The sequence below is a fragment of the Puma concolor genome, chromosome B4 (assembly GCF_028749965.1).
Source record: "Puma concolor isolate L17-30 chromosome B4, mPumCon1.1.hap2, whole genome shotgun sequence".
NCBI lineage: Eukaryota > Metazoa > Chordata > Mammalia > Carnivora > Felidae > Puma > Puma concolor.
The window spans coordinates 83,948,031-83,961,800 of record NC_141673.1 but is presented as its reverse complement, the minus strand read 5'-3'; the positions used below and the strand labels follow the sequence as shown (position 1 = coordinate 83,961,800).

The following is a 13,770-nucleotide window of genomic DNA, read 5'->3' as shown; positions in this document are numbered from 1 at the left end:
GTTTTACTGCTGTGGAACACCACTCATGGATCACGTGCTGGTACAATGTGTTTGACACAAAAGGTCTATTACCTGTTCAAGTGTCCTTTCTGTTAGGAAAGAAATGAAACTCTTTCCAGATAATCTTCCTTGAGGAAAAAATAAAAAAAGTCTGTGACCTTCTTTACTGACGGACTCCTACTATGCAAACGGCAAACATGCACCACCAATAGTTCACAAAAACCCAGAACAGCCATGAGGACAGTGTAAGTGTTTTGGTAACGGAACAGCAGAATGTGAATTCCTGTAGCTCCTCTGATTGCCCTTGAAGAGTCTGAAAGCAGAGCTGCATGTTTAATCACGGGGAAGGAATAATGAAGATCACGATGCCTGGGGAGGAAGCACTGTGTAACTCCAGCAGGCTCTGCTGAACACTCTAAGAGTAAAAATGCTTTGTTGTCTCTGTAGCTTGCTTGCTTTAGATAAGGTCCATCCCACACTAAAGGTAAAAACAATTAGAATCCTTTGAGGGTTTGAGGGGACATTTTTTACCTGTTTTACTTAGTCTTTAGAATGTATTTATATGGAACAACACCAACAACAGATATTCAGAATGTTCACATTTATATTTATATGCACTAAGCTCATTAAGAAATTGGACAACCAGGGTCTCCTGGTTGTTACTGAAGGGAAGGTATTCTGTCAAAATGGGCTAGTTCAGGGAGGTGACATTCATTTGTGAGATCTAAAAATAAATCATGACTCAGGAGTTTAACTGTGCTGGTATTAAAATGCTGCCCTCCTCATTGTTCTGGGCAATCAAGGATGTGTGTCTTAAATACAGGAGTTCTCCTTTTTTTTTTTTTTTTTTTTTTTTTTTTTTAATGTTTATCTATTTTGAGAGAGAGAGAGACAGATAGAGCACAAGTGCAGGAGGGTAGAAAGAGAAGGAGACACAGAATCTGAAGCAGGGTCCAGGCTCTGTGAAGTGTCTGCACAGAGCCTGACATGGTGTTTGAACTCATGAACCTTAAGATCGTGACATGAGCTGAAGTCGGATGCTTAACCGACTGAGCCACCAGGAGCCCCTTAAATACAGCAGTTCTTAAGTGTCAGTGCATGTAATAATTACCTGGGGGGGGGGGGTTGGTAAAATACAAATTGATGGGCTCAATCTCAGGGTAGACCCTGAATGGAATTCCCAAGTGTATTAGCATTCTCCTGAGAAACAGAACCAATAGGACTGACTGACTGATAAGAAATTGGCTCAGGTAGTTAGAGGGGCTGAGAAGTCCCAAGAGCTGCAGTCAGCAAGCCGGAAACCCAAGAGAGCTAATAGTGTAAATTTAAGCCTGAATCTGAAGTCCTGAGAACTAGGAGAGCTTATGGTCTAAGTTCTAGTCCAAAGGCCAGCAGGACTGAGACCCAAAAACAACCAATTTTTTAATTCAAGTCCAAAGGCAAGAAAAGAGGTTTATCCCAGCTCATGCAGACAGGCTGAAATTCCCTCCTACTACTGGAAGAATAAATATTGTTAAACTGTCAATACTACCCAAAGCAATCTACACATTCAATGTAATCCCAATCAAACTGCACGAGCATTCTTCTTGAAGCTAGAACAAGCAATCCTAAAATTTGTATGGAGCGACAGAAGACCCTGAATAGCCAAAGTAATATTGAAGAAGAAGACCAAAGCAGGAGGCATCACAATCCCAGACTTTAGCCTCTACTACAAAGCTGTAATCATCAAGACAGCATGGTATTGGCACAAAAACAGACACATAGACCAATGGAATAGAATAGGGACTCCAGAATTGGACCCACAAAAGTATGGCCAACCAATCTTTGACAAAGCAGGAATGAATATCTGATGGAAAAAAGACAGTCTCTTTAACAAATGGTGCTGGGAGAACTGGACAGCAACATGCAGAAGAATGAAACTAGACCACTTTCTTACACCATGCACGAAAATAAACTCAAAATGGATGATGGACCTGAATATGAGACAGGAAACCATCAAAACCCTAGAGGAGAAAGCAGGCAACAACCTCTCTGACCTCAGCTGCAGCAATTTCTTACTTGACACATCTCCAAAGGGAAGGGAATTAAAAGCAAAAATGAACTATTGGGACCTCATGAAGATGACATTCCCTCTTACTCAGCCTTTATGTTCTATTCAGGTCTTTGATTAGATGAGGCTCAACCACATCAGGGAGGTCTATCTGCTTTACTCAACCTACCAATTCAAATGTTAGTCTCATCCAGAAACATACTCACAGACCTATACAGAATAATGTTTGACAAAAGGTCTAGGTACCCCATGGCTCAGCAAAGTTAACCATCACACCAAGCAATGCAACTGTTGCTTGTCCAGGATTCACACTCTGAGCCACTGGTAGAGAAGAAATTGGGTCAGGAGTGGAAACTCACTACTTGATTTATCCTTATTACAGAGCCTGGTACCTAGGTAGGTACTTAATAAAAAATATATTGAGTGAGTAAATAAAGTAATAGAAGAAGGGAAGGGATGAAGGGAGGGAGAAAAGATCTCTATATAAAGAGACCTGAGTGAACATTAAACTATCAGGGTTCTAGTCTAACTAGACCTCATTTTCCTCAGCTCTAGAATTTGGTCTATATTCTCTCAGGTCTTTTATGGCTCCATATTTCTAAGTTCATCTCTAGTTTAAAGATAAAATAATGGTTAACAATTTTTAAAACAAGTAATTTATTTAACTAATAACAGTGAGCTTTCATTGCAAGCCTGTCATGTGCCAAGTACTGTGCTAAAAATTTTATATCTCATTTGATCCTCACAATAACTCCATTCTTTCCATTTTACAGATGAAGAAACTAAGTTCATACATTGAGTAAGTAGTTGAGCTGGGATTCTATCCAGGTTCTATCCAGCTCCAAAACCTTTCTTCTTACTGTACACTGACTGTACCACAAACATTTACAGAAGACCAGATATGGGCAAACCATCACACTAGGGGAAAATCTCAAGGCATTTATCATCTAGTGAGAGTCAACATTTTATTTTTTAAAAAGCCAAATACCTAAAGAAATTTGGAATAGAAGAATGGTCAAATGTTACTGGAATGTAACATTAAGGATTAAAGCACTATGTATAGGGGTTTTAAGAGTGTAAATTTTAAGATAAGACTATATGGGTTTTAATCCCATTTTCATTAATTATAAGCTGTATTAATTTGGCCAAATTACATAATCTCTTGCCTCAACTTCCCTGTCCATAAATACTTACCTCATAAGGGTGCTTACACCTACAAGTTGGATTACGTCCTCACCGGATTAAATGAATTAACATATGTAAAGCACTTATATAGTGCTACTCACAGGGCAATCAGTATATGAGAGCCTGATTATGATTATAATTATGATTATGATTATTATTATTACATCCCCAGCACCTAGCCCAACGCCCAACACATGAATGATAATCTGCATATAACTGTTGACTGGATACCAAGAACCCGTACTCTCTAGAGATTATAGCAGTTGCCCATCTAGCAGCTATATTTCCCTATATAATTGACCTTCCTGAAGCTCACTCTAAACCTTGGGATAGCTTCTTCCTTTTCTCAAGGTACCAAATTCAATAACATGTTATTACTACCTCTCTAAGTGTCTGCTTGTTGCTGGCTCAGTGATATATTAATATAGTTTTGATGTGCTACAGTATTAAATTCAGAGTAATAAAATGAGAAGAAAATCTGAGATTTGCTTGAAATTTCTGTTTTCAGTTCTCATAGTTGAAGATGATTGAAACTTTAAGAGATAAAACAAAACCTTTTAACCAGGAAGAAATTTTGAATACCCTATGTATAAATTGTAGGTAATGACCACTTGTTTTGCTTCTCAGATCAACTTAATAAAAATCACTTGAAAACTCAAAACTGCACTCATACTTTCTTTAAAAAGTGGCACATTGCCAAAGAATTCATAGCAGAGCATAGTGAAAGCTGTGGTGTGTTCTCTGACATTTAAAAGTATACCTGAGCTCTTTAGCACATGGATGCTAAATATTCAACAACGGTCTGAAATTTCCAGTGCTGTTGCCTGCTTCAGCACTTTAATTCCTAGGATATGCCAGGGTTGCACATTAGCATTTAAATGGACAGCCAAGTTCTGCAGAAACCTAAGATATATGTCACACTGTAACTGGCTTCAACTCCTTCAGGGGCTGTGGAGTTTCTTTGCCTCTTCTGATGTTCCAACTTCTCTTTCAACTTCTGCCTTTGTGGATTTGGGATGATCAGTTATCTGCAAGATTTATAACCAACAGCTTTGATGTCAGACAGATGTATGGTGTCAACATTCTGCAATTCAAGAAAACTCTCTTTCTCCTTTAGGATGTAATGTTGTGTTTTTCTGTCTGCTGACTGCTCACTTTAATATAATAAAGCAAACTTCAGTTCTCTGGGTTTCTCATAGGAAAATTTTAAATCAGTCTTCATTCCAAATTGGAACTTAATTCGGTATAATGTCCCTAAGCTTCACTAAACCACTAGGCTAGATCACAAAGGGCTCAGTCTCCATATACCTAAAATCCACAGCTGTTTATGTCTTAACAGCAGAACCACAAAGTACTAATTACTAGAGTGCTTTTATTTGGATGTGCTTACTCATCTATTGAAACTCAGACTAAATACACATCTTAAATCACATGTTTCTCAAAAAGCCATCATGGAATCTATCCTTTGACCTCGAGAGTGATAAAGGTACATCTTATCAATATTCCTGGATAAACTTACACTGCCTTGTCGGTATAACAATGGATATAGGAAATAAAGCTGGTGGGTTGAGTGTTAGACAAGTGTTCATTCAGACTGCTTTCCAGGGTGCTTCCCTTAGGGCTGTTGCACGAAGCAGCTCACTAATGATCATGTTCATGGCATCACCTATAGCTGTGCTGTCCCATATAGTAGCCACTTGTTACACTTTAATTAAATTAAAAATTCAGTTCCTCAATTGTGCTGTTCATATTTCTGGTACTCAACAGCCACACGAGTCTACTGAATTGAATAGTTTAGGTATAGAATATTTCCATCATTGCAGAAAATTCTTCTGGACAGCACCAATCTAAAGTCAGGATTTAAGGGACCTTAGAAAGGGCAACTAACCATCCCAGGACTGAGGGATTCCTGGGATCTGGGACCTTCACTGTTAAAATGATGACATTCCCCAGAAAACCCTAACAGGTCATCTGGTCCAACCATACACCTAATGTGGATATTCCTTCCATGAAATTCTTGACTTTGGACATTTCTGAGTCTGTTAGCCAAATGATGTTACGTATTAATAATGTATGTGGCTGAAGCAGGCAGTATTTGGAGAACTAAATTAAAGAAGATTAAACTAAAACAATAAATGGGTGGTCAGTTTCTGATTTTCACCAAGAGGTAGGAAGTTCACAGGAGCAAGTAGACTATTCAAGCAAACATACATTATGAAATGGCCCCACCCACTGAAAGGGAACACATTTCATAAGCAGCCTGCAAGATAAGTAATGAGTCCAGCATCAAAGGCACATGGCTCTTAGACATGTCTGGTAAATCAGGGTCCTGTGTCATATTAACAGGCAGGGTTCTGTTGAATTATTCTTCCCAAAAGAAATAAATATATGTATTGCAGTCATTGAATTCAAGAATTCAAAGAAGCCTTGGGGAGTTTTCAGCCCAACTGTAATTTCGCAGAAGAGGGACCTGAAGCCCAAAGCGCCTAAATGCCTTTTAAGATTCCACAGTAACGGGGAAGGTCCATATTGCTTTTCTAAGAAGCAAGGGCAAAAGCACAGACTACTCTAAATTCCTGTAAAGAAAATTAATGGCATTTTAACTGAATATTACATTTTTATTACTTCTCCATGATTTTTGTTTAGTGTTATTAAAACTATTTTACTTTATATTAACTTATATTTGAAGTAGCTTCCTATTGAGAAAATTATTAACAAACAGTGGATAGGAAAATGCTTTAATGTTATCAGATGGTAGAGGGAAGGCAGAAGTATTCTTATTTTGCTTTGGTTTCTACAACCAGAAGAATGATCACTTAATGAAAAGAGTACAACATCATTGTAAAGGAGAACTGAAGACCAATTTAGGCAAGGAAATGGAAAGAGAACATTCAGGACTCCTTAAATATGATGAAAACCCAGGCTCCAGACAAAAACAGACCTGCAGGTTTAAAGCTGGTTCCAGCTGTGATGTTGGAGAAGTTATTTTACTTCTCCATTCCTCAGCAAAGTCAATCTATAAAATAGGATTATAACAGAAACTATCCCAGAAGGCTAAATAATATGTATAAAGTGCTTAGAACAGTGTCATGCCTGCTTAATGCTCTATAAATGCTATTAATTCCTCCATTATTATCATTAAATTACAAAACTGATTTCAAGTGTCCAGTTACAGATGAATTATATAGCAGGGGAATGAGTAACTTGCAGAAATATTTGTTAAGTGATGAATACACAAATTACAACAAATCTGGCATCTGTAGTTTGTGACTGTTGCCTTAATAAATAACATAAAATACCTGCACTCAGACACTTGCTAAAGCAATGTTTCACAAATGTCAGTCATTTGATGAATATCTGTATTAGTTTCCTATTTCTGCTGCTATAAATTATCATAGGCTTAAAACAAGAGGCATTTCCTTTCTTACAGTTCTGGAGGTCAGAAGCCTAAAACAAGTCTTTTAAATAAGTTTACAATCAGGTTGTTGGCGAGGCTGGTTCCTTCCTGGAGCTACAGAGAATTTGTTCCTTTTATTTTTCAGCTTCTAGAGGCCGCCTGTGTTCCTTGGCCTGTGGCCCCTTCCTAACAACACTCCAACCTCTTGCTTCCTCGTCACATCTCCCATTCCTTTGTCTTTGACCCTCCTGTCTCCCTCTTAAGAACACTTGTAATTACATCATTGGGCCCTCCAGGATAATCCAAGGTAATTTCGTCTCAAGATCCTTAGCTTAATCATATTTGCAAAATCCCTTTCACCATGTAAGTGAACATTCACAGATTTGGGGATTAGTGTTGGACATCTTTGGGGGCCATTATCTAGCCTGTTATAGTATCATCCTCACTATTTGATTTTTTCCATGTCTGCTGACCCATATACTATAATTTAATAGCTGTCTTAAATCTTTTTTTCTTAATTTTATCTGTGAACTCATGGCTTCAATGAACTAGTTATATATTTATTAAAACATATTAAAATGACATTATTAAAAATTTTGTTTATCCTCTTACATCTTCACTTGAGCTATGGATGATACATATAACACACTTTAGAAAACCCTGATTATAAATTCTCCTATAAATTTACATCCCTCAAAGATCGGCTGAAGACCTTTCTACAATTTTAGGTAATTGGGAAGTCTAGCCAAGTCTAATGAGCAGGCTTATTATCTTCTCTTCTGAGTTTTTTGAGTTTTCTTCCCAGCATTATTTTAGAATACCTGAAGGAATGGGTTTTTGAATCATTATTATTAAAGCCAAAAAGAAATTCCTTGACCAAGTTACAGCTTACTGTTAAGTCCTCTACCTTTAGCATAGGCCAATACAAGAATCATCTCCTTGAACTGCATTTTATGATCCTTTTATAAATCCACAATTGGAGATATGACCCATTATGGTAGTGAGTGTTCTTTGTACAGGGAAGCAAGTAATAAAATTCCTGTTTGAGTTTAGTTCCAGGAAGAATGATGGTATTAAATTTATTGGCTTTCTTTTGTCATAAATAGAAAACAAGAGTAGCCTAATGTGTTTCTGTTTTTGCCCAAGCTGCTAAACACAGATTCAAGATGTAGATTAAATCAGCTCAACTCTGGGACCTTGGCAGATTCCTTTGCTCTCCATTTATGAAGTATATTGCTTTGAGGCCTGGTTGTTGTAGTTTGTATTGTGCCCAGCCTTGTTTGAAGTAATATAATATACAAGTCCTATTGTGACAGAAATTACAATTAGGTGGATTTGGATGTTTTATATAAAATGAATTCCTAAATCCTGAACTATATTTCATATTTTAAGAAAATAACTGTGGTGGGCATGAGAAGGTAACCACAGAGAACTTGATCAGGGCCCAGCTGCCATGCTCCCAAATCCATTCCCCGGTTTGTACTAAGGCCATGCTTAGTACAAATCAGCACTGGGCTGCTCCCAGGTTAGGGCTGAGCATTGGCAGGGCTACTAAAATAGATCCATTCCTGGGAGATTCAGAATGCCTTTGACAGCCATGTTTGGCTGGAGAACTTCCTGAGAGTCTTGCTGAATCTTCCTTAGGCTGCATGGTAGTCTAGAATCCTTCCATATGACTTTCCTTCCCTTTTCTTGTGCTTGGTCCTTGCACAGCACCTTCTCGGACTCCCACCAATTTTTCTCTCACAGAAATAAAATCTGTATGTATTTAATCCCATTGTGGCATTTACAACTGGAAAGGCCTAGACTAACAAACATTATGACTTTCTGATCCTTCAAATAATCAGAATACCTTAAAATTTTTTATTTGAAGGCAGATATGTATCTACTTTATACAGTGGTTTTACCAAGTTGTTTGGTTGTATATCTGTATATCTAAAAAGAGAGGGCATAATACAAATACATAATACAAAGTTCAAAGCTTTGTTCTGGCTTATTTAAACCTGGGGTTGTATCTGCCTCTTGGAATATACTGATGTGGAATGAACAGCTCAAGATCCATGTAGAATGAACAGCTTAAGATCTACATCAGTATAGCACAGTTAGTGCCTTAGGCCATCAAAAAACTGCTGATAGAATGATGAATGACGAAAAAGACTTCGGTAGCTATTACAGGGTTTTGTGATGAGATAAAGAGAAATAGAGTTATCATAGTGCTCAGGTATGAAGTAATTGGTATTGGATCTTGCTGACAATTCCTTTAAGATGGAACATGGGAGAACCAAAACCACACCTATACTGAAGGCAAAAAAATCTGGCCAAGAAATGATATACTTAAATAGTTGGCCTGAAATTTCCTTTTGAAAAGATAGGGTGCTTATACATTATACCCAACTTGAAGACGATATAATATAAATAAGTTTTGGTCTTCTTAAATGCTTCAATAGCAGCCACTTTCTTGTTTTAGCCTATTTTGAGTTATAGGACTTTCATCTCTATGCCTCAAGCCGTGGTGGTGTTTCAAGTTGTGACAAAGGGGCAACCTCCCATGCTATAAACTTTAACTCCATGCTATAAACTTTAACTCCATGCAGCTCTTTCAAATTCCAGCATTTTCATGCAGGATTTACAGTCCTGATTTTTAACATATACATACACATAAGCAGACTGCCAAGTATATGTTCATAATATATGGTGATTCTTAGGACTAAAGTATTCATATATACTTCATATATATATGATTCTTAGGACTAAAGTATTCATATATACTTCATATATATATATGAATATTGCAGTATACAATGGCCATCTTGCAAGCATCTTAGATGGTACCTTGTATCATAGCATAATCCCTTTAAATTTGACTTTAGGTAGCGTAAACAATCAGGGACAACTGATTCTTTTATTAACTATCATACTGTCTAAGAAGAGTTGTTTAGCTGATAAGAGTTGAGTCTGTGGTGCTGAGCAAGATTAGTAGTACATAGTACTCTAGAGAGTCTCATCTTCATTAAAACACATGAATTAGATATTGTTGGTGGATATAAATTATGTTTGAAAATTTTATGTTAAAAATAGCTTATCTTATAAAATATAAACATAAGTTAGTACCCAGTTTAATTTAATTTTCTTCAAAATATTTCAATTGAGTAATTGAAAGAAATATCATTTTAAAAGGAGTGGAGTGTTGAAAATAGGAAAAGCCATGAAGATGTGGAATTATTTCTGTAACAGTTTTAACTTTTTCTTTCTTTCTTTCTTTCTTTCTTTCTTTCTTTCTTTCTTTCTTTCTTTCTTTCTTTCTTTCTTTCTTTCTTTTAAATTGATACCATGATAATAACTACCTCTAAAACATATGCATATTGGGAAGGAGAGGTAAGAAATTGGGGAATTAATTATAAAGCTTATAAGAATTTTGTACGTTTATCTTAAACTATTCAGTATACATATTTTTACTAATGGAAAATACATACTACTTGAAAGAGAAAAACATTTTGTGTTTCTCCTCTACTTTTACTCTACTACTCATAATAACTCACTTTTGACACCAGATGTGTGGGCTTTTCATACCAAACAATTCTCCAGCTTTCTGGATACCAACTAGGTATCCTATAACTTAACTGCTGCATTGTACCACATCTCACAGGTTAGGGGCCTAGTATCACAAGAATACCCTCTCCCATCAACTTCAGATGCCAATCACAAGTCCAGGCTGTCACCTGTGCTTCTGACTAATTGGCTCTAAATCAGAGATACTATGACCTTCTCCCCAAATTTGATAATCTGCTAGAGTAGCTCACAAAACTCAGGAAAACAGTTTACTTATGAGATTAACATTTTATGATAAAAGGGATACAGCTCAAAAACAGTCAGGTGGAAGAGATGCAGGTGGAAGGTTTGAGGGAAGTGGCATGGACTTTCCATGACCTCTCTGGACATGCCACTCTCCCAGCACCTCTATATGTTCACCAACCAGGAAGCTTTCCTAATCCCTTTGATTAGGATTTTTACAGAAACTTCATTATGTAGGCATGATTGATTAAATAATTAGCCACTGATGATTAACTCAACATCCAGCCCTTTTACATCCTCTGAGGTCAGAAGGTGGGACTGAAAGTTCCAACCCTCTAATCAGTTAGTTCCCTTAGCAGCTAACCCCCATCCTGCAATTATCTAGGGGTTTTTCAAAAATCACCTCAGTAACATAAACTCAGATGTTGTTGAAATATGTTTGTTGTGAATATCAAGATATAGCAAAAGAAACAATGCAAAATTAAGCATAGAGACCACAAAAAGACTGAAAAATTATTTGTGGGACAGTATAGTCTAATGTATGTGTAATTAGAGTCTCAGAGGAGAGAAAATAGAGGGACAGAAAAAAATGTTTGAAGAAAGAATGTCTAAACATTTTTCAATTTGATGACAATTATTAACCCAAGATCCAAGAATCTCAACACACCCAAAGCAGCATAAATGTAAAGAAAACCATGAAAGTCACATTATAGTCAAGTATCAGACAAATAAGGAGACAATCTTAAAAGTAGCTGGAGAAAAGTAGACACATTACATACTGAGAATCAAAGACAAGAAAGAAAAAAACAAAAAACAAAAAACAAACAAACAGAAAAACAATTGGAAATATCTCTCAAGTAATATCAACCTAGAATTCTATACCCAGTGAAAATATCTTTCAAAAATCAAGACTAAGTGAAGACATCACTGGACAAACAAAGCTGAGAGATAACAGAAACAACAGTCAATTACAATTGACTTCACCTTTTTCATATAATTTGAATTATTTGAAAAAAACTTGCATTACTTGGAACTAGCAAAGATATCTCAGACTTCTTTGAAATTTAAAGGCTTATCCTCTTCCACTCTCCCTCACACACAGCATTACAGAGTGGGTCCATGTTAAATAATCCCAAGACATGAGGTAAACCTGTTTATTCCTAATACAAATTTGCAGGATTTCCTCATCTCATCTATCGTACTTTATCACAGTATGATGGAATTGTACTGTCATACAGCTTCTCAGTCTAAATATTACTAACTTTATAAGACATAAATCACAGAAAATCTAAATATTACTAACTTTATAAGACATAAATCACAGAAAAGAGAACTCCCCTTTTTAAAATAAAGGTAAACTGTATTAGTTTCCTCATATCTATATAAGGTTCCTTCTATCTCTGAAAGTACATAAGCCCAATAAAAATGCTTCCGTAACCATTTACTGAATAAGAACTCTGCAATGCTATCCCTGTAAAACTAATAAATACATAATTATAAATTGTGTTAAGTGTTACACAGGACAAAACATATTGCTATAAGATAAAATAATAGGGGATCTAATATAGGTTGGGGAAGGCTATACACTGAATTGCATCTGCCCTCCTGCTAAATTCATATACTGAATCCCTAACCCCTAATGATAGTATTTGGAGATGGGGTATTTGCAAAAGAATTAGGTTTAGATAAGGTCATGAGAGTGGGGCCTTCATGATAGGAATAGCTCCCTTTTTTTCAAGTTTTTATTTAAATTCTAGTTAATTAATATACATGGCAAAATTTGTTTCAGGTGTAGAATTTAGTGATTCATCACTTACATATAATACCCTGTGCTCATCACAAGTGCCCCCTTTAATGCCCGTCATCCATTTAGCCCATCCCTTCACCCACCTCTTTCCATCAACCCTCAGTTTGTTCTCTACAGTTAAGAGTCTCTTACGGTTTGCTTCCTTCTCTCTCTCTCTCTTTTTCTCTCCCCTTCTCCTATGTTCATCTGTTTTGTTTCTTAAATTCCACATGAGTGAAATCAGATGATATTTGCCTTTCTCTGACTGACTTATTTCACTTAGTGTAATGCACTCTAGCTCCATCCATGTACTTGCAAATGGCAACATTTCATTGTCTTTGATGGCTGAATAATAACCCATTACACACACACACACACACACACACACACACACACACACACACACCAGCTAGGTATCCTATAATTTATTGCTGAACTGTACCACATCCCATAAGTTAAGGGTCTAGAACCACAAGAATTATATGTACAATCTCCCACATCTTCTTTATCCGTTCATCTGTTGATGGACATTTGGGCTCTTTCCACAATGTGGCTATTGTTGATAATGCTACTATAAACATCAGGGTGCATTTGCTCCTTTGAATCAGTATTTTTGTATCCTTTGGGTAAATGATTCATAGTTCAGTTGCTGAGTCATAGGGAGGTAGTTCAAGTTTCTGAGGAACCTTCACGCTGCTTTCCAGAATGGCTGCACCAGTTTGCATTCCCACCGACAGTGTAAGAGGGTTCCCCTTTCTCTTCAGGCTTTTGTTTCCTGTGCTGTTAGTATTAGCCATTCTGACAGGTGTGAGGTGGTATCTCATTGTGGTTTTGATTTGTATTTCCCTGATGGCAAGTGATGTTGAGCATCTTTTCATGTGTCTGTTAGCCATCTGGATGCGTTCTTTGGAAAATGTTTGTTCATGTCTTCTGCCCATTTCTTAACTGGATTATTTACTTTTTGGGTGTTGAGTTTGATAAGTTATTTATAGATTTTGGATACTAATCCTTTATAAGATACATCATTTGCAAATATCTTCTCCCATTTCATAGGCTGTCTTTTAGTTTTGTTGATTGTTTCTGGGAATAGTGCCCTTATAAGAAGAGACAACAGAGAGTTTCTGTCTCTTTCTCTTTGCCATGTGAGGACATATCAAGAAGGTGACCATCTCAGAGCCTGGAAGAGAACCTTCATTGAACCTAACCATGCTAGCACTCAGATCTCAGACTTCCAGCCTCTAGAACCGTGGGAAAACAAATTTCTATTGTTTAAGCCACCTATCCACCTGTCACATTTTGTTATGACCACCTATGCTAAGATTATAAGGCTGTCAAGTAATGCCTCCCTCATGTAGTAACATTTCAGCTGAGACTTAAAGGATGAGTAGGAACCAGACACATAAAGTGTATGAAAAGCATTTCAGGTAGGAGATAGCATGTGAGTGGAACTGCAGCTAAGAAGAGAAGAGTGACTTTGAGGAACTGTAAGAAGGGCAAAGCTATGAGGGTTGAGGAGGAGGATGTGGGGATGGAAAAGCCAGATTAGACAGGTGCTTAAAG

At 36.9% G+C, this 13,770-nt stretch overlaps 1 protein-coding gene across 8 annotated transcripts in view; it reads right to left on the bottom strand.

The window, feature by feature from the left end:
• The window catches only part of LMNTD1 (lamin tail domain containing 1), a 446,849-nt gene that overhangs the window by 176,369 nt on the left and 256,710 nt on the right, over positions 1-13,770 (bottom strand). The gene's annotated exons all lie outside the window — the stretch shown is intronic.